This window comes from Schistocerca gregaria, chromosome 4 (genome assembly GCF_023897955.1).
Source record: "Schistocerca gregaria isolate iqSchGreg1 chromosome 4, iqSchGreg1.2, whole genome shotgun sequence".
In the NCBI taxonomy this organism is placed as follows: domain Eukaryota; kingdom Metazoa; phylum Arthropoda; class Insecta; order Orthoptera; family Acrididae; genus Schistocerca; species Schistocerca gregaria.
Genome location: NC_064923.1, coordinates 734,343,067 through 734,367,298, shown reverse-complemented (window position 1 = coordinate 734,367,298; position 24,232 = coordinate 734,343,067). Strand labels below are relative to the sequence as shown.

At 43.2% G+C, this 24,232-nt stretch overlaps 1 long non-coding RNA gene across 1 annotated transcript; it reads right to left on the bottom strand.

The window, feature by feature from the left end:
* Window positions 1–2,720: 2,720 nt before the first annotated feature.
* LOC126268063 (uncharacterized) lies at window positions 2,721–5,497 on the bottom strand. The gene is made up of 3 exons (XR_007549072.1): window positions 5,466–5,497; window positions 3,006–3,116; window positions 2,721–2,827 (listed from the first exon to the last, which is right to left on the bottom strand). It is a non-coding gene; the product is annotated as an uncharacterized LOC126268063 (long non-coding RNA).
* Window positions 5,498–24,232: the final 18,735 nt, after the last annotated feature.

The following is a 24,232-nucleotide window of genomic DNA, read 5'->3' as shown; positions in this document are numbered from 1 at the left end:
AGGGGCCAGCATTTAAAGAAGTAGAGGGAAAAGTGTCTCTAGCAACGGATGAACTCCCCAAGTACTATGATGCCAATCACCTGAAGCCCAATCCCAGTAAAACTCAAGTGAGCGCCTTCCACTTACGAAAAAAGGAAGTGCAGCAAAAGTTGGATATCACATGGTAAGGAGAGCAACTGAAACATCGTCCAACACCTGTCTACCTAGGCGTCACACTGGACAGGTCTCTAAGCCATAGGCAGCAATGTTAAACGTGAAACAGAAAGTCATTGCTCGCAATGGGATACTTAAGAGATGATTGGCTGCAGCTGGGGAGCCAAGCTGCACCTCCTAAGGGCTTCTGCACTTGCGCTTTGTGTATCAGCCACCGAGCATGCTGCTCCTGTGTGGAGCGCTTCAGCTCACGCTAAGCAAGCCTATATTGTGGTCAATGATACCGCAAGAATCATCTCAGGATGCTTGAAGCCAACACCAGTGCGGAAATTACATCCAATTGCTGGAACAGCCCCACCCAATTGTAAGTAGTCTGTTTAGGTTTTAATGTTGGTAACGTCACGTAGCGCTCTGGATGAGAACCACTGGCTGTGCTGTGTGCAGTCTGTGGCTGTTTGGCATTGTTGGATTTTTGCTATTGTAGTGTTGGGCAGTTGGATGTGAGCAGTGCGTAGCGTTGCGCAGTTGGAGGTGAGCTGCCAGCAGTGTTGGATGTGGGAAGAGAGATGGTAGAGTTTTGAGAGCGGACGATCTGGACATGTGTCCGTCAGAAAAACGAAATTTCTAAGACTGGATGCCGTGAACTGACATATATATTATGAATTTTGAACACTATTAAAGTAAATACATCGTTTGTTCTCTATCAAAATCCTTCATTTGCTAACTATGCCTATCAGTAGTTAGTGCCTTCAGTAGTTAGAATCCCTTATTTAGCTGGCAGTATTGGCGCTCGCTGTATTGCAGTAGGCCGAGTAACGAAGATTTTTGCGAGGTAGGTGATTCATGAAAGGTGTAGATTATTGTTAGTCACGCCATTCTTTTGTAGGGATTATTGAAAGTCAAACTGCGTTGCGCTAAAAATATTATGTGTCAGTTTAGTGATGATCAGAACAAGTAAAGAGAGAAATGTCTGAGTACGTTCAGTTTTGCTCAGATGTTTGAAAATCAAATGACGTAAGGGGTTTACCAGCACAGCAATTCATAAATTTTTGTAAGGGGAGGTTACACAATATCTGGAGGGCCACTGCTGCAGACAATGAGAGAACAAAGTAGGTGAATAACCACCGACATCCTCTGTATTAGTGGTGGGCAGGAAATCGCGTATCTGTTAGAAATCACAGTGATCGTGAAGTCACAGATATAACAGTAACAACTTTACAAAATCTAACTGCGATTACAGTCACAGTTAGCAGTCGCAAGTAGCATTTCACAATAAACGCCGTGAGCCATCTGTTGGCCGAATTCCATACTGCTTTCTTCAATTTCAGTGACAAATCGCAACTAAGAGTCGCAAGTAGCACCTAAAAAGTGCAATTAGCAGTGCCATCTGTTGAGCAAAGCTCATACTATGCTATTCGCTACCGAGTCAAACTGCGATTTCCGTGACAAATCGCAACTAAGAGTCACAAGTAGCAACTAAAACGCGCAGTTAAAATTCTTTTCCTAGTGCCATCTGTTGAACGACGTACGTACTTCGTTATAAGAGCCTTGTGCCTCACTAGATCGGTGTGCTGTGTGTGCGTATGAAGGACTTATTTCATTAGTGGTACAAGTCCATTTTTGTTCATTTTGAGATACGGAGTCGTAAAGTTAAATGAGCGCTAAAAAATCTACAGTTGAGATACCAGAAATATTTTTCTTGCTAGAAATGAACCTTTATTAATGTTTGTTTGGATCATTAATTTCAGAAGCATTATAGACATAAAAGTGGAGGTAATGGACTTGTACCACTTTTGAAATAACCCCTTCACATTATATGATGACATGCACATTCAGCATCAGTTATGATTGGTCAAACACAGCTGTGACTCTGAATGTATTATATTAATAAGAAGCAACAACACCTTTTTCTCCTGAAAATATCAAGTAACGTAACAAATGTGATTCTGCTTTCAATATGACAATTTTGTTTAATACTCCACATGTCTACAGGACTTTGCAATGTTAACACAGCAGAACTCAGACATCTGTATAAGTGTAGTGAAATTAAAACAGCATTATTGACTCATATGAATGCTTCACTTTTATTCCGGCACAGTTCAAGACTCGGGATAAAAGTTTTGCCCTGTGTGTTCTACATGGCAACTTCACACACACAAACTTTTTGCGGCCACTACAACCACCTACATAAGTAAGCTTTTCTTGTGTTACTTTCAAGTACTGCACTTAAGCTATTCCTGATTTAACTGGAAGATCTGTACTTCCCATTTTCATATCAACAGCCTCAAAATGCATATTCTATACCTTGGGCTATGTTACAGGTCAGTGTCACGCCAAGATTGTGGAGGGGGGGGGGGGCGGCATGTCTCTCTTCAACTAGTGTTTACCAGTAAATATGTGGCGGAAAATTACGGGTACAGGACGGCTTAAACATGTGGAAAATGAGATTTTCATTATTCAGTCACTGTATTTAACATTTATTATTCCTTTAAAATCGCATAACAACTTCAATAAAACACAGTTTAATCACTCATCTGCACACTTATTTCACAATTTTGTCACTTTTAAACTGCAAATCCTCTAAGAGCTGTCTTGAATCTTCACGAGTCTCTTTCAATAGCCTTGATGTGGATAGATACGTACAGCAACCAGTAATCAAGAGTCAGAACTGTATCTGCAAAATCACAAGGATTATTAAACAATTTTTGCTGTCACTAATTACAAGCAATATAATTGACAGAGTAGATTGCTAATATTTGCTGTAATGAAAGCCACTCAATGGGGTATATTTCACATTTGCAAGAACGATCTCACTGAAGTAATTAAGTCCATCGAAACACTTAGAAACTAACCTCTCGTCTGACGAAAACGGTCTAAAGACGCAGTGGCAATTTCTCCAGATCTGTTGACAATGATATTTTGAGTTATCAATTTACTGAGTGACTGAAATGTAGTTCGGGTACCTGTGAACATAACAATATGTTAGAATTCATTTTCTAAACACGAACTATTATGCTACTGTATGGCTACTTACACATTAATTACACTATTAATATTTTCCCAGTTGTTTCTTTAATACATAATTAAAGCCAACGGAAGAACAAACGTAAAACTTACTTTTTTTTCCGCAAAGGATGGGGCCCTTCCACGCCCGCACCAACGTGGTGACCAAACCAAAAGTTCTACTGTCACCTCCATAAGCATGTTAGTTTTGAATCAGGCGTCACAGGATGCAGGCTGTGATGTTGTCCATGCGTCTGGGTAAGATTACTCATTTACATGGTCCATCAGGAGATAGAAGTGGTCGAAAGCGATCGGAGGGTAGCGGTTGTAAGGGCAGAGGGAAAAAAGTGCCAAGGCCAGCGCCAAGGGAAAAAAACCTCTGCGACACTAGGACGGGTAGTAAGGGCAGTAGCGGCTTGCTAGCTGCGATAGAGCATGCAAGGTGAGGTCGGTTAGCGTGAGGTATCGTGCATCGTTACCTATGTGCTGTGTGTCCGTTAGCTGGGTCAGTCCGGGTGCTGCGGCTGGGCTCGCTTGTAGTCCCCTGGGCCGGCCGCAGTGGCTTCCTCCCTGTAACATAAGAGTTCGGCGCGGCAACGCATGCGTTGCTGTTAGGCCCTCTGCTGCGCCTTGTCGTCGGTGACTTGGTGCAGCTTCATCAGGCTGGTGCAGAACGGCAGCGATCAGCTACCGTTCAGCGTCCTCCTCTACTGCACGCCGCAGCCCTTTCGCAATGTAGCTTCCATGAGCTCCGATTGTTCGAAGAGCTGCGACAGTTCAGCGTCCGAGGAAGTTTTGCCGTTCGCTCGCGCCTGGGCGATAAAGGCTGCCCTTTTGGCTTCTAGATCCCTTGGGGGACCCGCTCCCGTAGCGGTCGGCGTTGCCACCGGTTCAGCTGGGGCGGCGGTTTTCTTCTTAGCACCTTTCACCTGCGGTGCTGCTGGGGCAACCGCTGGTTCAGGCGCGCGGACGTCCTTCTGCGAGGTCGCAGGAGTGTTCGCAGGTACTATTGCGCCGGGGCCTCGGGCGAAGACTGCACGCAGCTGCCTTAAGGCCTCTTCTTTCTCTGCAGCCACGGCGGCTGCGAAGGCAGCCCTCTCTGTCGCAATGACGGCTCTGAGGGCTGCAGTGGCCTCCTTCACGGCGGTGCCGAGTTCGAGGTCACGTATCTACTCGGGAGCGCGGGCTGCGTCCTGGCCGCCCGTTTCCAAGCGGAATTCCCTGCTCCTGGCAGGTGCAGCTGCTGCTGCTGCGCCGTCCCTCTGCTGCGCCGGGCTGTTCTGCGCCCTACGCCGTTTCTGACGTCGTCTTCGCTTCTTCCGCTGCGTCGGTGCGGCCGCGGCCGCCTCGCCGCCCCCGACACGGCTGCGGCTTGCGAAAGCAGCACAACCGCGCCAACTGGCCACGTGCGGGCCGCCACACCGGACACAGGTCGGCAGAACGTTGCTGCCGCGGTCGCAGGCGCGGCTGTCGTGCTCCCCTGAGCACTTGACGCACCGCACCGCGTTGCGGCAATACTTCGCAACATGGCCCTCGCCCTGGCACCTGAAGCACTGGGGCTGGGGGTCCATGGCGGTCGGGAGAGCCTCTGACGTCACCGGGAAGCCCAGCAGCTTCCGCAAGTCGAAGATGTCGCTCCCGCCGTCGACCGTTTGCACGGTCACGGCATAGAGTGGCACCCTCTTCTCGTTGGTCCGGTTGTGCAACCTTGCGGTTACATTACCAAACCCGGCTCGCAGCAGCCCTTCCCGGACCGCTGCCACGTCACAGCACCAAGGTAGCCCCCTGAGGAGTGCCTTGGTCGTCTTCATCCTTCCTACGGCGCGTCGACGATGTGGTCGGCCACTGCGACCTTGATCGCCCTGTGGTCGGCCACGTTTGCAGCTCGAACGCAGATCAGCGAGTCTGTATCGACAGACTCGTAGACCACTTCCTTCCGTGCGCAGTTCGTCATGGTGTCGAACAGCGCTGTCCACCCGCCTTTACACTTGATGTATAAAGGGGGGACAGGCCACGACTCGTCTTCTCGGGAGTTCCTTGCATGGTCGGCAGACTCAGTGAGTTGCGCAACCGAAGGACCCTTCGTAACGGAAGGTTTCCTCTGCGCACCCTTCTTTCCCATGCTGTGAGGCGCGGAACACGACAATCTGCACGCGTTGTGAAAACAACGCACGACAATTTGCTGTGCGCGGCTCCCACAGCACAGAAACCTCTTCACGAGCTCTCAACGGCCGAGTTAGCGTAGCGCGCAACGGCAGCGATGCGCTCGCCTCGCTAGCTCAGGCCGCTCTGCCGCAAAACTTACTTACCAATGACAGATTTGTTGAGATGCAATTTTCTGTGTAAGCAGATGTAACTTTTTCATACGGTGGTAAGTCGCAGAAATCGCAGAAGTCACAGAAGTCGCAGAAGTAGCAGAAGTCACATAAATCGCCCAAGTAGCAGAAATCGCAGAAATAGTAGTGGCGGTGGGATACGCGACCTACGTTCCTTAACTGCGACAAATCACAGTTAAGAACAGTAGCATTCACAGAAACCACTGATATCGGAAAATCGCAGTTTAGCCCATCACTACTCTGTATGGTCATCAGGCAGCAAGATCCCACTTTAAATCCCGCAAGAATTTTCTTGCTAGGACTACGCCACTGGAGGGAGCACCAGAAGCAATTAGTCTTGCAACATGGAAGAGCTCACTCCCCTTAGAAGTATCACCAAAAGAAGAACTAGCTCTTGGCGCAAACCTACAATACCCTGTATGGAGGTCCCTCAACCGCCTCAGAGTGGGTGTCCCCCGATGCAAGACCAACCTGAAGAAATGGGGAATCCTTACAGCGAGCACAGACACCTCTTGCGACTGTGGGGCTGAAGAAGATCCAAGCCACCTACTTCTATGTACCCTCCTGGACAACTCTTGTACAATGCAAGATGTTTACGAAGGAAATGAAAAAGCTATTGCAGCTGCTGTGTTTTGGAAACGCTGACCGGATACGGAAATAAACCTGTGTCAATGACTGCAGAATTGATAGCACTTGTGATTTATGTAAAATGTTTCAAACTGCTCCTGTCTGGAGCTCCGTAATGCATAAACCATCCGTTTCTTCTTCTTCTTAATCGTCCTTTATATCACCACAACACTCCCAAATGTATCAGGTTTGTATCTGCTGTAGGATTGCTAACCTCCTCAGCATGTATGCATCCCGAGAGATCATGTGTAATTGGATGGGTGACATGAGTAATATTGGTACAGCACAGTCCTCGCAGGACGGTAGTTACGGTATTAGAATCAGAATACTGGTCTGCATCACAGGCATCAGTCGGTTGTGCAAGTCTGCAAAATGTCTTATGCTCTTTCCGAAAGCAAAACATCGAAGTGTGTTGATTACATGGAGCTCAGATCGTTCTGTTCCTTAATGAGACTCCAGATGTAGGGAGTGTAGTGCTCTTCTGCTTCTGATCAGTTGCTAATTAAATCGGAGAGAATGTCCCAGGGAGGATTGGTTAAATACAGATGCATAGGGAGACCATCTAGAGTTTTGCTGAGGATCCACGAATGCGAAAATGCTTTGTGACTCCCATTCACATAGGAAGAGGTGGACAGTCGTAATAAAATCTTACCGAATTTATAAAGTGTTTCGGCTAAGGAACGTACTTTTTGCACATCCTCTCTGATGATGGCTATTTGCTACTCTAAGAAATAGTATTTATATAATGTAATGATACAGCCCTCCCAACGTAATTGGGTGGAAAGGGGGGGGGGTAGTTTAGCGATGATACAGCAATTGAGAATCATGCTGCAATGTCATTGGCTGATAGCATGATGAGATTTATGCGTTGAGAGATGTTTAGGTGACGTGGCAAATGGTTGAAAGTGATGGTTTGCAACTCCAGTAACTCTTTAAAATGTGTTTAAATTACGGAAACGGGGTAAAATTACGAAAATTCATGGCAAATACTTAAAACTGAGGTAAATACGAAAAAAGGGAATGAATGATGGTACTTAAATCCTTGCCTGGATGTATGAAAACATTCCATTCCTCCATTATGACAACAGATGATCCATACTGTCTGTGCTCGATGGTTAAGTCCTGCAAAATACCACCTTGTTCCACATGCATTAAGCATTGTAAACCATAAAATGAAAGATTCAGTCTCCAGAGATTTGGTGGTCATCATGACCGCCATCTAGGACATGTAAACAATGATCATATAGCTGGCAGTGATATGCCCCACCAATATCTGCATATGAGAAATCAGTACTCAAATGTTCAAATGTGTCTGAATTCTTAAGGGACCAAATTGCTTAGGTCATCGGTCCCTAGACGTACACACTACTTAAACTAACTTAAACTAACCTATGCTAAGAACAACACACACACACCCATGCCCGATGGAGGACTCAAACCTGCGGTGGGAGGGGCAACGCAGTACGCGACTTGACACCTCAAACCATGCGGCCACTCCACACTGCAAATCAATACTCTTGGTCTCTTCGAACACAGAACACCGAGTCGTCTGCTACCCATTCACTGGGGAACATGAGTTTAAATGTAGGTCGTCACCTTCGGAGAGCTGTGTGGAGATGCTCCACAATGCTGCAAACTCTTCCAATTTCCATATGTTGCGATGTCTCCCACATTGTTGTCAATAAGAAACACCACCTCTGACTTTTATCTCAACCATCCTGTGTGTTGTGGGAGTAACGTAACTTTCACCATGTGATGTCCATCTTTCTTTGGGAACCGATACATCGAAACATGTTAATGCCGCTTTAGCACGTGACGCAGATCTCAAAGTAATCGCAGAAAAACAAAACGTATGGCGGTGTACAAACTGTAACAATATATTACTTGTGAGTGTTACAGCAGAAAAACAATGTATCAAACTGCTTTTTAAAGAACAACAGAGGAGCCCTCTTTTGTGATTGATGATCTATTGGGTATGGTTCTCCTACAGTACTGGCGAGAAAACCTTACAGAGGTCTGTGTAAGCGTCTTTGATCACTGGCTGCCTGCTCCAGTGGACCAATACGTGTATATTTAATTGCATCAACACAGATGCTCGATGTCAACACACAGGCGCTACTTGTTTCCAATGTATCAGAAGAGAGAGACTGTAATCTCCCCCTTCCTGATCGGCCTATTGCATTGCGATATAAATGACTGTGATCGCATATGCCTAATGAAATTTTACAACGAGGAGGCTGTCGTTGTCGAATGAAAATAATATCGGTTAGTAGGAGGAGAGTGTACAACAGACTCTTCTGCCAATTATAAACCTAACCTAAATACTGATAATTTTGTGTAGGTGGTAGGTGGAATACAGAGCTATCGCCACGAACCACACGGGGGAGGCGGGGGGTGGGGGAGATGGGGATGAGAGGGAGGGGGTACCACATAATATTTTTAATACAAAAAATACTGATAATACAAATTAAAAGATCAGCTAAAAACAGGATAATTAAACAGTCGCCGGAACATTGGGGTGATGAATATCCAGATTCTTAAGAAATTTAATGACCAAGAAAATTAAGCAAATAGTCACAATAGTTCACGAGAAAATAAATGAATCAGAAAACATTGAGTTTGCAGTTACTTATTCAGAAATACTAAGTTTTGAAAGCAAAGGTAAATGAAGTTGCTGATTAAATAAATGACTGACTGTAACTGAAACTTTGTTACGAAAAAAATGACTTTCAGTAACCTCAGCGTAACGTAATACAAAAATTGGAAAAAGGCCAGCAATTTACTTTTAAATATTGAAAGATGAAACTGAATTTACTTTAAGCAAATGAGTAACTGACTTAGTTTTAACGTAAGAATAATAAAATTGTGATAAGGTAGCAGAAGTTGCTCTCTAAGCTAAATACAGAATAAATGGAATTGTGCCCTTTTAATTTGTGCTGTATCTTTAGTTATTAGTTTTGCCAATGCGATTTTAAGTTACTTTAAGGGAGGGAAGTTCATACTCAGAATTGCGAATTAGTTAAGCCCCTGTTATGGAATACAAGAATGAACAGTTACTGAGGCACCAGAATTTAGACTGAAACTGGTCAATCACAAAGAAACAGAACTGGCACTAAATAGTTAATCAATTTTCGTATTTTTACTAGACTCCGAGATTGCATGGAAAGGAAAGTGACCTTACTTGGTAATAATGTCTGAGGACAATGACAACACAGGTACCCTACCAGTTTTAACCATCGCACGTTATTATTTAAGAAATTTAGTTATTCAAGATTGTGAAAGAAATTCCACTGGGTAATGCCTGTACAATATCGGTTATACTTCGTCAGTTAATAGTCTTATGATGTAACTGTGCGCACGATAGAGAATATAGCCGACGGCACAGCTGAACTGCTGCTAGTTGTGAACCATGAGTCATTTTCCGAGCCACGGAAAGTTATGAGACAGGCAATAGTTACAATTGTAGCTTCCTCCACCTGCCCGCTCCGATGGCGCTCTCAATACTCACGGGTGCAACTGGTGCAATCATATTTGCAAACCGCATCTGCAGTAGCGCCCAATAAAAACTTTTGCACTTTTCAAGACTCAACTGCTCTCCTTCCTCTCTGCTCGCAGTGCAATGGAGACTTTCCATGTATAAACAAAGGCACAGCTACTGCCATTTCGTTGTTGCTCTTGATACATTCAAATTCAGTTCGCTTGGCTCTTGCCCAGCGATTTACAATTTTTACATTATAATTACAATCAATTATATACATTCAGGAATTAATACACTATTACATCTATTATGCATTAAACATACTTTCTGTAACAAAGCTTACAATTTCAGAATTGGCAGTTCAGTGCAAGTTATCAACGGATATTAAATGGCGAAATCTTTGGGACGGTGCACAAGGTATTTTATCTGCGTTTTTGGAGTTACAAGCTGTGGTAATATCTTTCGATTTCTCTACCAAGTGACGTTAGCGAAGCTTTTATAGTTCGTAGTTTTATTCCACTGGATGTTATAAAGATAACGAGGAGAGACAGAACGACTATGCTGTTAACGAAGTCTGACACTATTAGACTGTCGTTTTTCTAACGTAGTAATCATAGGAAAAGAAGATCAGGATGTGTAGAGGGCGATATTTATAGACCGTCATTCAGTATCGATGAATTGTAGGTGTCGTGCTTCTGAATATCTTTGTGCAGTCCGCCTATACACTATATGTTTGTGAATTTCCTTCTGTTGTATAGTCGTGAATTTCCTCCTGTACATCAGTGTGCTATTTTTCTCGTTGTGATAGCCCTCTGCCTAGTCAGTGACGGCTGGAGGACTAGACAACCTCCTAACTAATGGAACAGTGGTGTCACAACGTGATGAGATTTCCAGAGAACCAGCAGGAGTCTGGGACTTGGCGGGGCACATCTCTTACTCGTGGATATAATGTAGATTCAATCGCTATATATCGAAGACTGGAAGATTCGTAAGAATAAGCAGGTAAGCGATACTCTGACGAAAAGAGAGTTCAGAGGTGCGCTCTAAATCGCTTCTTCTAAGTGTTGTGGACAAACATATTACAACCTTTCACATTCACCTCGCGATGTGACTGTGATGAGAAAATTAGGAGCTAATGTGAAGATTTTTATGGAGAGACAATCAGCAGCAGAAATTCCGAGTTTTGTTTTCTCGATAAATATGAGACAACACCCTTCCTGAGTTTTGTGTGCCTATAAATGGATGGAGTGACATCTTAATAGGTAGACTAAATTTACATTTACATCTATATGCTTTCTTCACAAGCCATTGTACAGTGTTTGGAGGAGGGTACCCTGCACCACTGCTGGTCATTCCCTTTCCTGTTCCACTCGCAAATAGAACGAGGAAAAACACTCCTTGTACGACTCCTTATGAGCTCGTATCTTATCTTCGTGCTCCTTACGTGAAATGTATCTCGGCAGTGGTAGGCCAGGTCTCTGAATAGCGTTCCTCGAAAAGAACGTCTTCCCTCCAGAGATACCTGGTGAGTGTAATCCAAAAAATCACTCACCTGCAAAGTAACTCTCATGATCAACTTAATTAATTAGCCTATCAATAACATGCTGACTGGAGGCTGGAAGCGAGGGCTAGAATACCATGGATATGATTCGGGAGTTGGAGCAGTAATCAGATGTTTCCTCGGTGCGGCGAATCCTGCAACGAAATTTTAACCTCCCACCTACACCGGTAGACATGACCATCATAATAAAATCAGCCATATAACCGAATTTATAAAGTGATATATCGTATAAATCTGATATTTACAACTTCTCTTTACTGGTATCTTAAGAGACTTCGTATGTGGCAAAACATCCGTTTACTTTGAGTTCGAAAGTGAGCACACATCCTGTAACAGAGATAGAGCATGCTGTTAGGATTCCATCATGAGTCATCAATGAGTTTAACATTCTAGTCCTGTTATGCAGGACGTAACAGATATTTAGCTGATTAGAAGGGATTTTTTTATCTGATGATAGAATACTTAGAGGAAATACAGGGTGGAATAATTAATGGCGTAAACGCATACAATGGAAAGCACACGATACTAGAAGCAAAAAAGTCTCAGAAACATAGGGTCGAAAATGCATACCTTAAGAGCTATGAGCAATTTCTCATCTTCGATACTGTAAAACGAATCTCTTTTACTGAAAGCTACTTGCTTTCCATAGTTTTGGAAGTGGCAGTATGGAGCAAAACAAGAAAAAAACGTCCAGTAATAAATGCTCTAAAATGCATACCTTAAAAGTTATGAGCATTTGTTCTTTAGAAGAGTTATGATTCAAAGTAGCGAAGATGAAAAAGTGCTCATAACTCTTAACGTATGCATTTTAGAGTACATGTTTACTGGACATTTTTTACTTGTTTTGGTCCACACTTCCACTTCCCAAAACATGGAAAGCAAAGAGCTTGCAATAGAAAAGATTTGTTTCACAGTATCGAAGATGAAAAATTGCTCGTAGGTCTTAAGGTATGCATATTCGACCCTATGTTAACTGACTCCTTTTTGCTTCTAGTATCGTGTACTTTCAACTGTATGCGTTAATTCCATTAGTTATGATAACCCTGTATAGCCTATGCCATACTGTTAGAGGATTTTCACAACAGGTTAATGTCCTTAAGCGATGTGAAAACGCGTGTGAGCCCCAATTTCTCCTGTCTTTGGAAATACCTTCTATAAAATGTAGAAATCTACATTTCGCGTGAGAAATTCGATCTATAGTCAACAACATCCCTCTCTTGAACTGGGTAAAGTGGACTTTTTAAACTGGGAAGAGTCTATGTCAGGGTGGAATTGATATTACAACTGTACATCCAAGCGGCACCCACTTGTCCCACAGGATGTAGCAGACGGTGGCATGAGTGGACGTGTGGCTTTGGTCGACTGGAAGTCGCGGCTTAGTCTGTGACGGGAGGATAGTTACAAAGAATGCTCCGACCAATTGGCTCTTGCCCACAGTTACGGGGACAAGTCCTGGCAGCACCGCTCCTTGGGTGAGTGACTAGCGAAGTAACTAGCATGTCAGGTGAGCGGCGGCAGAAGCAGATGTGTGTTGCGCGATTATAATCAATATGAAGGGTGTTAGCACTGTTCTACCCATGTAAACTGAACAGTTGACAGGTTGGTGACAGTTCCTCCGACCTCTGATAGTTCAGTAGGACAACAAGTGGCTGCTGCGAGATGAGAATTCGGCTGCTGGCGTGGCCAATGTGTGGAGGTGACCTATGGAAGTTTCCACGATCTCTAACATCTAGCCATGACAACTATTACTATGGAATGGATCATGGTTCAAGTTTATTGCGTGTACTGCTTCTTAATACATCGCAGTGACTCTGTCTTGCAGTGGTATTTGCTGTTGTCTCTATCCTATCATGTAGTAGACCATTTCTCCCCCTTCCAAACGTAGCTGAGGGAACCACTTAGGAATGTAGGCACCCCGGCGGTCCCGGTTGCCTACGATGGACTGGATGGCCGAGCGGTGACCTCTCCAGTTGTCAGGATCCTCGGAAATGGCTGTAGAAGCGTCAGAGACGCCAAAGAAACATTAATTCATAACAACTTTATTCCTGCCGAGTACAATGTGGCTTGGTGATATCAACGACCTTCCCCGAGTCCTCGCTGACTCGTAGCGATGACACCAGTTCCGGCCCGCGCAGTCTTGCTAGCGCAGCGCCGCGTGCTGTGACGTAGCAGAGGACTGTCCTTACTTCGGCTGCGCGTGACTGGCTGCGGACAGCAGGCTGCTGCGCGTAGAGGCTCCGGGTTGGAGTCCCCAGCGCTGTCGGCACCAGAAGCGTTCTCGTAGTGCGGAATGTACTCTGTTCCACCCCGTCTTCTTCCCTGCTTCTCCTGGTGGCTCGTCTGCGGTGGACGGGCGGAACGGGCTGCAGCCCCCCAGCGTCGTCGGCTCACCCGGTTGTGACGGTGGATGCACAGGGAAAGGCCCCGCACGATCTCGATGACGGCTCACTGATGTGATCAGCATTGGCGGCGAGGGAGTCTGCCGCGACGTCTGCTAATCCTAGGTTGATGATTGGCAGCGGCAGCAGAGAGGACCAGAGCTGGTACTGTCCCCTCACGTCTGCTGCTGGATGGGCCGCCCTTACTACAACATCTCCTTAATAAAGATTAACATGTCTATCACCGAACTGAGTGCTACGCAGCGACCCAGTACATATCTGACTGCAAGTCTGGCTGCAAGTGCGAGTGCCTTGCTGCTATCAAAGCTGGCGTATTTTAAGGAAGCACAAGCGACGTGCTGACGTCATGCTCGCTTGTAATGACCGCATTTGTTCCACTTATATTGCTGACTCATCTGTCGTACTCACTCCTTAGGTGTTCTTCCGACAGAGTTACGTGTTGTTGCGGCAGACTTACGTGAAGTTGTGAAATGCAGTACAGCTGACGCTATATTTCTGTCTTGCACTCTACGAAAGCCTCGTCTAACACAAACCCGCATGCTAAGCAATTCTTTCTCGCCTGTTGTGCGTAACGAGGCCATTGCCCCTGCATGACAACACATTACATACATGTGCAATCCTTTTACCTCTTGGCTAACTTACTGCCTCTATCTCTTGGCATAGGCAACGAAACTTTGACAATATTCCGCGTTTCCAACTATTTACTATTCTGCGACACTACAGGAATTACACTCCTGGAAATGGAAAAAAGAACACATTGACACCGGTGTGTCAGACCCACCATACTTGCTCCGGACACTGCGAGAGGGCTGTACAAGCAATGATCACACGCACGGCACAGTGGACACACCAGGAACCGCGGTGTTGGCCGTCGAATGGCGCTAGCTGCGCAGCATTTGTGCACCGCCGCCGTCAGTGTCAGCCAGTTTGCCGTGGCATACGGAGCTCCATCGCAGTCTTTAACACTGGTAGCATGCCGCGACAGCGTGGACGTGAACCGTATGTGCAGTTGACGGACTTTGAGCGAGGGCGTATAGTGGGCATGCAGGAGGCCAGGTGGACGTACCGCCGAATTGCTCAACACGTGGGGCGTGAGGTCTCCACAGTACATCGATGTTGTCGCCAGTGGTCGGCGGAAGGTGCACGTGCCCGTCGACCTGGGACCGGACCACAGCGACGCACAGATGCACGCCAAGACCGTAGGATACTACACAGTGCCCTAGGGGACCCCACCGCCACTTCCCAGCAAATTAGGGACACTGTTGCTCCTGGGGTATCGGCGAGGACCATTCGCAACCGCCTCCATTAAGCTGGGCTGCGGTCCCGCACACCGTTAGGCCGTCTTCCGCTCACGCCCCAACATCGTGCAGCCCGCCTCCAGTGGTGTCGCGACAGGCGTGAATGGAGGGAGGAATGGAGACGTGTCGCCTTCAGCGATGAGAGTCGCTTCTGCCTTGGTGCCAATGATGGTCGTATGCGTGTTTGGCGCCGTGCAGGTGAGCGCCACAATCAGGACTGCATACGACCGAGGCACACAGGGCCAACACCCAGCATCATGGTGTGGGGAGCGATCTCCTACACTGGCCGTACACCTCTGGTGATCGTTGAGGGGACACTGAATAGTGCACGGTACATCCAAACCGTCATCGAACCCATCGTTCTACCATTCCTAGACCGGCAAGGGAACTTGCTGTTCCAACAGGACAATGCACGTCCTCATGTATCCCGTGCCACCCAACGTGCTCTAGAAGGTGTAAGTCAACTACCCTGGCCAGCAAGATCTCCGGATATGTCCCCCATTGAGCATGTTTGGGACTGGATGAAGCGTCGTCTCACACGGTCTGCACGTCCAGCACGAACGCTGGTCCAACTGAGGCGCCAGGTGGAAATGGCATGGCAAGCCGTTCCACAGGACTACATCCAGCATCTCTACGATCGTCTCGTTGGGAGAATAGCAGCCTGCATTGCTGCGAAAGGTGGATATACACTGTACTAGTGCCGACATTGTGCATGCTCTGTTGCCTGTGTCTATGTGCCTGTGGTTCTGTCAGTGTGATCATGTGATGTATCTGACCCCAGGAATGTGTCAATAAAGTTTCCCCTTCCTGGGACAATGAATTCGCGGTGTTCTTATTTCAATTTCCAGGAGTGTATATACTGCTTTAAGAAACCTAATCACAACATCAAATTCCTGACTGATCAGTTCATTGTTTCCAATTGTGGTATTGCGAGCACACATCTGTGTAACCCCTCCCACAAACTGTTTAAGGACATGCCACAATTGAGCTGAAACTTGAAATTGTCAGTTACCTCCAATGTAATGGACTTCCTGCCAAACGACCTAACTGTGTCAGATCCACCAATAGGAGATAGGTTAAAAATCCGGAAGGAAGAGTAAGTTTTGAACCTGGGCAGTACGGGAACAAATCCCAGGATTTTTGTCAGATATACCAGTCCTAATATCCTGCAGTAGGAAGCAAGGAAAAACTGCCTTACACAGAGGTATTGACTTAATCAATCAGTCAATCAATTTGATAGAGTGGGGGCCCTATTTCCGAGACACCCACAATTGGGGCTTTACCAGGTATCCAATATATTGTGCAGGCAAAACAGGGGTTAATATAGTTCCTCGTGGCATTCAACAGATGTTCACTGGTCAGAAAGGAAATCTTTAGTGAGAGAGAGTGAGGGGGAGAGGGGAGAGAGAGAGAGAGAGAGAGAGAGTGTGTGCATGTGTTTCGGCAGGAATTTTCCTACATGGATGTCAAAGAATTGCCCCCACCTGATGCTTTATATGAGAGGAAGTACCTCAGGAGCGAGGGGAGAGGGGAAGAATGGTGGGGAGGTCGCTTCTTCCAGCATCGTCTGCTGGTGGTATTGTGAACTAGCTCAGTTAGTTGCAGATACATCTGTCGTACTCGCCCCTTAGGTGTTCTTGCGACAGGGTTACGTGTCGTTGCGGCAGACTTACGTGAAGTTGTGAAATGCAGTACAGCTGACGCTATACCTCTGTCTTGCACTCTACGAAAGTCTCCGTCTAACACAAACACGCGTGCTAAGCAATTCTCTCTCGCCTGTTGTGCGTAACGAGACCATTGCCCCTGTGTGACAACACATTACATACATGTGCAATCCTTTTACCTCTTGGTTAACTTACTGCCTCTGGCTCTTGGCATAGGCAACGAAACTTTGACAATATTCCGCGTTTCCAACTCTTTACTATTCTGCGACACTACAGGAATTATTTACTGCTTCAAGAAACCTAATCACAACATCAAATTCCTGACTGATCAGTTCATTGTTTCCAATTGTGGTATTGCGAGCACACATCTGTGCAACCCCTCCCACAAATTGTTTAAGGACATGGCACAATTGAGCTGAAATTTGAAATTGTCAGTTACCTCCAATGTAATGGACTTCCTGCCAAACGACCTAACTGTGTCAGATCCACCAATAGGAGATAGGTTAAAAATCCGGAAGGAAGAGTAAGTTTTGAACCTGGGCAGTACGGGATCAAATCCCAGGATTTTTGTCAGATATAGCAGTCCTAATATCCTGCAATAGGAAGCAAGGAAAAACTGCCTTACACAGAGGTATTGACTTAATTAATCAGTCAATCAATTTGATAGAGTGGGGGCCCTATTTCCGAGACACCCACAATTGGGGCTTTACCAGGTATCCAATATATTGTGCAGGCAAAACAGGGGTTAATATAGTTCCTCGTGGCATTCGACAGATGTTCACTGGTCAGAAAGGAAATCTTTAGTGAGAGCGAGGGGAAGGGGGGAAGAATGGTGGGGAGGTCGCTTCTTCCAGCATCGTCTGTTGGTGGTATTGTGAACTAGCTCAGTTAGTATCTGCATAGCAGGGTGTATACATAGAGCGGCTGCTTCCACTGACCTTGTGTGGGAGGTGTGTGTTTGAGAGCAGATTGTGCAGTCGCCGCAACCAGAAGTAGTCACTTGAGTTGATGCTGCCACGGCGAACAAAGGGGACGATGACTGCGGGTGACCTGGCTGCCAGATGTTCATAAAAATGTAGCTTGTGTTCCCTGTTGCAGGCAGCAAAGCTCTCTGGGCGCTCATTATGCATAATGTAATTTCATTATTGATCAACAGTCTCTTTATGGTTAGCATGCTAATAGCAGGAGATATGTGCTTAATGGTAGACGGTTGGTGGTCACTTGCAGTGCGATGTGCAGTTGTGTGCCAGGGTGCTCCCTAGCTTTAGGTGGGCGTCTTCTAGAGCTGCAGTGGACACCAGCGTGTGACACGGGCAGCACAGTTGACAGGGTGTGTGCAGGTATGGAGGTGCAAGGGTGAGGTTTTAACGGTGTAATTATGTGTGGTGAGTAATGGTGAGGCGAATTCATGACGTTTTCCTTGTGCGATAGGAAAAAACGATTTATTTAAATATTTAATTACATCTTTTTGATCTATTTTACAAGATCTGCATCTTCCAAAATTAACTAAACAGCAAAGAATGATGAGCTTCTCCCGGCAAATAAAAAGGAGATCCAACACCTGAAAACTGAATTTCATATTCTTTACTATATAATTGACACTGATTTCAATTACATGTCATGAGATCCTGCCTCTCCAGCACACACTGAGTCCTTTTCCCGCCAGTTTCCTAGTAGGTGTGGGGAGGGGGCAAGTGGAGAAGGGAATGGGATGCTGAGGGATTTCCCATACGGGGAGCGGTTAGTTAATATATCGATTTACTTACTTTGTCTATAAATTTGATATCAAAAGTGCGTTTGTATCGACATGAGGGAGGGGGGACGAGGTTGGGTATTTTCCAGAGGCGTGGGTTAGGTGCAGGAGGAGAGGAGTGAGGGGTTTCTCAGAAGGATGGATTATCCCCAGGAGAGTCATAAACCAATTGCAGGGTGTCATAAAGTAATTAACAGAACAATAAGTTAAGGGGAGAGGGAGACATGGGGGGAAGGGTCCATCATCTGGAATAAATTTTACAACAATGCAGAGTGGAGTAGAAACGGCTTTACACTACTACTGATGGACAAGTGTAGTGTAGTCAGTCTCTTTAGATGATCTGTTGTATGTTCTAAGTGTTCTGCCAATAAAATGCAGTCTTTGGTTCGCATTCTCCACAGCATTTTCTATTTATTCTTTCCAAGTTTAGCTGCTTGTAATTGTAACTCCTAGTTTTTTCCTTGAGTTTGTGGACTTTAGGTTTGATTGATTTATTGGTAACCGAAGTTTAACAGATTCCTCTTAGAAACCAGGTGCATTACCTCATATATTTCATTAGGGTCAATTGCCAATTTTCTCACCATAAAGATATCTAAATCGTTTCGGAACTGGTTTTGATCTAATAATGACTTTACTAGATAATAAAAGACAGCATCAGCTGCAAACAACCTAAGACAATTGCTTATATTGTCTCTTAAATCTTTTGTCTAGATAACGAACAGCAGAAGCCTTATAACACTATCTTGGGATACACCAGAAATCACTTCTGTGGTACTTGACGAGTTCCCATCAGTTACTACGAACTGGGACTTCTCTGGCAAAAAATCATGAATCTAGTCACATAACTGAGACGCTTTCCATAAGTAGAAGTATTTGGTATGTTCTGGCTCACTTTGGATCACTAGCTCCCTCACGAGTTCGTTCACTAGTTCATCAAAAGTTAGTCAGAATATACAATATACTTCTACTGTAATATATATTTTCAGCTCAAATTCACTCTATTTTATAAAAGGTGAATGTAAGTAAACAAATTTTAAATATTTTTTTTGTAGAAGGTGAATGTAAGAAAATCAATAAAATGAATCGGTTAATGAAAATTATTCACTAGCAGTCATGAGATTTTTATGAAGAGCAGTTTGTAAATATCATTTTAAATAAGGTCTGTTTACGGTTTTACCACATTCACGTGTAACTTTAACTGTCTGGTAATGGTATACACATGCTCTACATATATTTCAATATCCAACTTTTCCACATATATCTTTATGAGATTCAGTAATATTTTTTTCATCCATACATTACTACTTTATGCTATTGTCTATTAAAAGATTATAAATAAAATAAAAATTTAAAAAATTTACATAATCAATAACTCTATATCATGAAACTTATTATTTTTAATTATAAATTTCTTCATGCCTTTACATCTCTATTTCATCTGTCCATTTTCAATCAATTCAGAATCCGAATTAGCAATTAATTTAGAAACTCTATCTGGTAAAACAATCTTGAACTCGTTATTAAGCTCCATACAAAATTTTCTCCATATATAGTATTTTAATATTGATATCCAGTAACATTATATAAAACATTGACCTCTAATTCACTTATTTTATTGAGCTTCTTGATTAGAGTCTCTATTTATTTAGAAAAAATTTAATAGAGAAATAATTTTTTTATGTTTTACTATGTTATTTTATACACTATCAATGGTCTTCAGAAAACATTAACAACAGTCCTAGAAAGGTTTATACTGTTGAGGAGATACCAGAAACGAATATATAATAAACCTGAATTAGTTTCCTTATTTTTTAAAACAAGAAGAAGTAGATGATTATGAATATGAAGATTATCCTGGTTATTATGAAGATGACAATAATGAGTAATGTCCATATGGTAATGTATCTATTTTATTTTCCAAAATACATTTTTTATTGTCATGAGGGATCAATACTTCCTTGTGTACTCGTATTTCAACTATGTATATTTCGAACAAGCTTACATATAACAATAAAGAAGTTTTTGTGACAATTGACAAAGAGCACAATGCATGGTTACAAGGAACAGATATTTGGGGATATAAAAGTCCACTACAAACGATTTATGATAGCATAACTGAAAATTATAGAAAAACATACATTGAAATAGATGTAAGTCGATCATTTACATGATGTAATATGCAACCAAACACTAATTTTACTAACAAATCAGCTCTATACAAAATTATATTCAGATCTCAATTGTCCACACATGAAAAAAATTACAGATTGGGTAAGTAAATATGTTTTACCTTTGATCAGAAAATATGGTCAATATAAACTACAGTCAACAAATTGGATATTTACAGATTGATAAGGAAATGGCTACGTGTGTTCTGAGGAAAAGAAGAGAAGACATTCAAAACTTAACAAATTAATCAGAAAGCTAAAATAATTAGAAAAATACAACCACACATAGTTACACCAAGAGAAGATATTACTTTAAGACCTATGTTTTTTTTAAAATTATTCGACCATGAATGTGAATATGATTATTATGTCATGAGAATACAAAAAAGAAATTTACAAAGACAGTTATATGAAATAATACATAGACATCCAAACTGTGAAGCAATCTTGAGATGTCAGTATGAACCTTACTCATTAAATTTATACCAAAGAATGAAAGAAAATTTGAGGATTGCTTGTTATCACTATTTTTTTACTATTTTGAATGACTATACTCAAGAACAATTGATCAACGATATTAATTCCTGCATCACACTGAATTAATATAATTTTTAACCTATGCTTAAAATCTGCTTGATTTTCATTTTTCCTTTTCTGAAAACTAATAAAAATTATTTCTAATAAATGACAGTTATTCCAAGCCCACCATCTTCAGCTGTTGGTAGCTAATAAACACCGATGTTGAACTATTTTGGATTTATTGCAAAGAAAGACTATCAATTAAATTTAGGAACATGTTTTAGAGATATTTGGTTTTCTTTATTCCACCAAAAAGATGATTTAATTGCAAACATGATTTTATGCTTTATCCATTATGGAGTTTCGGCTTTGGGCTTCCTGGGAGCTGAAAAATTGAACAGGATTAAGTCTAATGTAGTCGAGTTTCTTAAAAATTATAACCTTGGATACACTGAAATAAAATATAACGATCCTCTGGACTTAGAATACGAATATATCCTAAATGAATTTAAATAAAATAACATGTATTTCGGTGCCTGTCCTAAACTTCAAGAAGCTCATAATGAGTTTAAGAACAAAAGTTGCTGATGAAATCAAAGATTGTCATATAACAGCAGCGGATATTTTAGTTGATTACCTTAACTATACAAGAGAATATGAATGTAATGAGGTAAACAATTAGCTATCGATTTCCAGAATCAATTAAAAATCAAAGAAGACGAAAAAGAAGAATTAGAAAATAAAGTTGGAAGTATGAAAAATAGTAGTAGAATTATGCTCGATGATGCCAGAGATATTATTCAATAGAAAAATGAAATTATTGATAATCATGCCACTGCACCAACTGATAATTGAGATAAACTTAGTGAATTTATATTCGTGGAGGTATGTGCCGTCTATGAAACTAAATGAAGGCAGTTTGTTTGTTGCCATACGGGTTTCGCTTCATTTATTTGGGAAGCATCATCAGTGGCCTGAAATACATGTTTCTTTTTATATATCTGCTAGATATAATCTGTTGATATATTACATTTTGTCGGGTTTTTTAGGTTAGAAGCAACTTTTGTAGCACAAGTTCCATAAAATGATGTATCTTTCGTTTTACTTACGATTTCCAGCGCTGCTAACACATATATGTGTTTCTGGAGATGTATTTGCTGGTCTTCATGCTCCAGTTAGCCGAATCAGGTGTTGTTTAGCCATTTGTCACATCACATTTCACTGTCACTGCCATTTGGCGATCAACATATGTGTGTTTGCAGTGTGTAGTGTTGGCAACTGTTGTTATGTGTTTGTCTTTTGTTTCTGTTGTGTTTTGTGGTTTTCATTTGTTGTGTGTGTGTGTGCAATCCTCACTTTTTTTTGTGGGTTCGTGTGTTTGTCTGTGAGTATGTGTGTGTGTATGGGGGGGGGGGGGGGGGTAGGAGGGAGAGAGAGAGAGAAGAGGGGAAGGATATTCATTAATTATTATCCTGGTTGCACTTCAGTTTGTTATTGTTTTGGTGGCTTGCATGATCAGCGAGTTATTGTTTATATGGATTTGGTCATTGAGTACCTTCTTTTCCATTGCAATGGCTCTTTGTATGTGGAAGTTTTCTTGCAATGTCAGGAGGTTTTTGTTGTGATTATTCACTCTGATAACTGTCATGTCACATTCCATGTTGGATGGTTCATGTCCATGTTTTATCAGGTGTTCGGCAAAGGTAGAATGACTGTTCTCATATTTCCAACTTCTTATATGTTCTTTATACCTACTTTTAAAGTTCCTGCTTGTCATCCCCAGATATACTGCTTTACATTCTTGGCACTCTAGCTGGTATATACCTGCTCCTTGGTATTTGTCTGGTTTTTCTGTTGTTTGTAAATGTGATTGAAGTGTGTTTCTTGTTCTGTAAGCTATTTGTAATCCCTGTTTCTTTAATATATTTGCTATCTTGTGTGTTGTTTTGTGTTTGTATGTGAGAGTATACCATTTTTTTCTGTTATTCATGTCATGAGTGTTATTGTTTTGTGTTTCTGTGTGTGCTGCAGTGTTTGTGGGGTTCTGTAATCTCTGCTTGATTTGATTTTTCTTTAGTTGTGTTTTAATTTTTTCATTGAGTTTTGTACTATATGGGTGCTGTAACCATTGTTAATGGCTATAAGTTGTATTGTTTCTAACTCTTTTTCATAATTTTCTTTGCTGAGTGGGATGTTATTTAGCCTGTGTAACATGGCCGCTAGTTTTTGATTTTGTGGGTGGTTTTATATTAATATTATATTAATAAACAAAAATCCTATATGGGGATATCCATATTATGTTATAAGAACTCATTGTTCTGCAAATTCTAGACTGAATGAATTACAAGCAGATTATTCAGAAACGGAAATAATTTTGAGAATCAGGAAAGCAACCTCAATAAACCTGTCGCTATTACGCGTTGTAGGGCGGATGTATCACATTTTAGAGGTCCAATATACATTTATTTAGCACAGACGTAAGCGAATATAACATATCCATTGCAAACGTAGCACACTAAGAGACCATAGAAAAAGATAAATCAAAGATGATCGAGCTTTCTCACTCGAACACAAAATCTTCGTGCCAGCGCGGTGGTCGAACGCGGCGTCAAGCCCGAGAAGTGAACGCGTCGGAAACTGCGCCGACTGGTCATGTGCGTCAGACTGCTACGTAGGTGGCGGAATGTCGCTCGAGGTCACTTCGGCGGCGTCAGCAGGCGTGGCGGTGAAGGCAGGCAGATCGGAAGCGTCGGAATGCGGTGTGGAGAGGGACCACGCCGGTTTTAAGAGGTTAACGGAAACTGCTTGAGGTCATTCATAAAGATGTATTACTAAAGTATTCACTCCGCGACTGAAGATGCAGTGTGGGCCCGAATAAGGCGGTTGCAATGCCACACACACGGAGTCGTCACACAGCATCACGAATTCACACGATGTCAGGTCCTTGTGGACTAACACCATGGCGTGGTACGAGAGCGAGGAGGAGTGAAGCGTAGCACCCATTCCACAAGGCATCAGCCAGCGGTGCGTCCTCCACGAATTCTGCTGATAGGAGGAGGGGTTCCCCATATAGGATCTCTGCCAGCGATGCATTTAGGTCCTCCTTACGTGTGGAACGGATGCCTACTAAAACCCAAGGGAGGGCCTCGTACCATAAGCCACCATGGTACATGAGCATGGCATTTGCCTGCGAGTGATAGGCTGTAATGTGGAGCTCTGCGACACTGCACAGCTCGCACAGTCGTGGACTCGAATTGTCGTCCCTAATCAGTA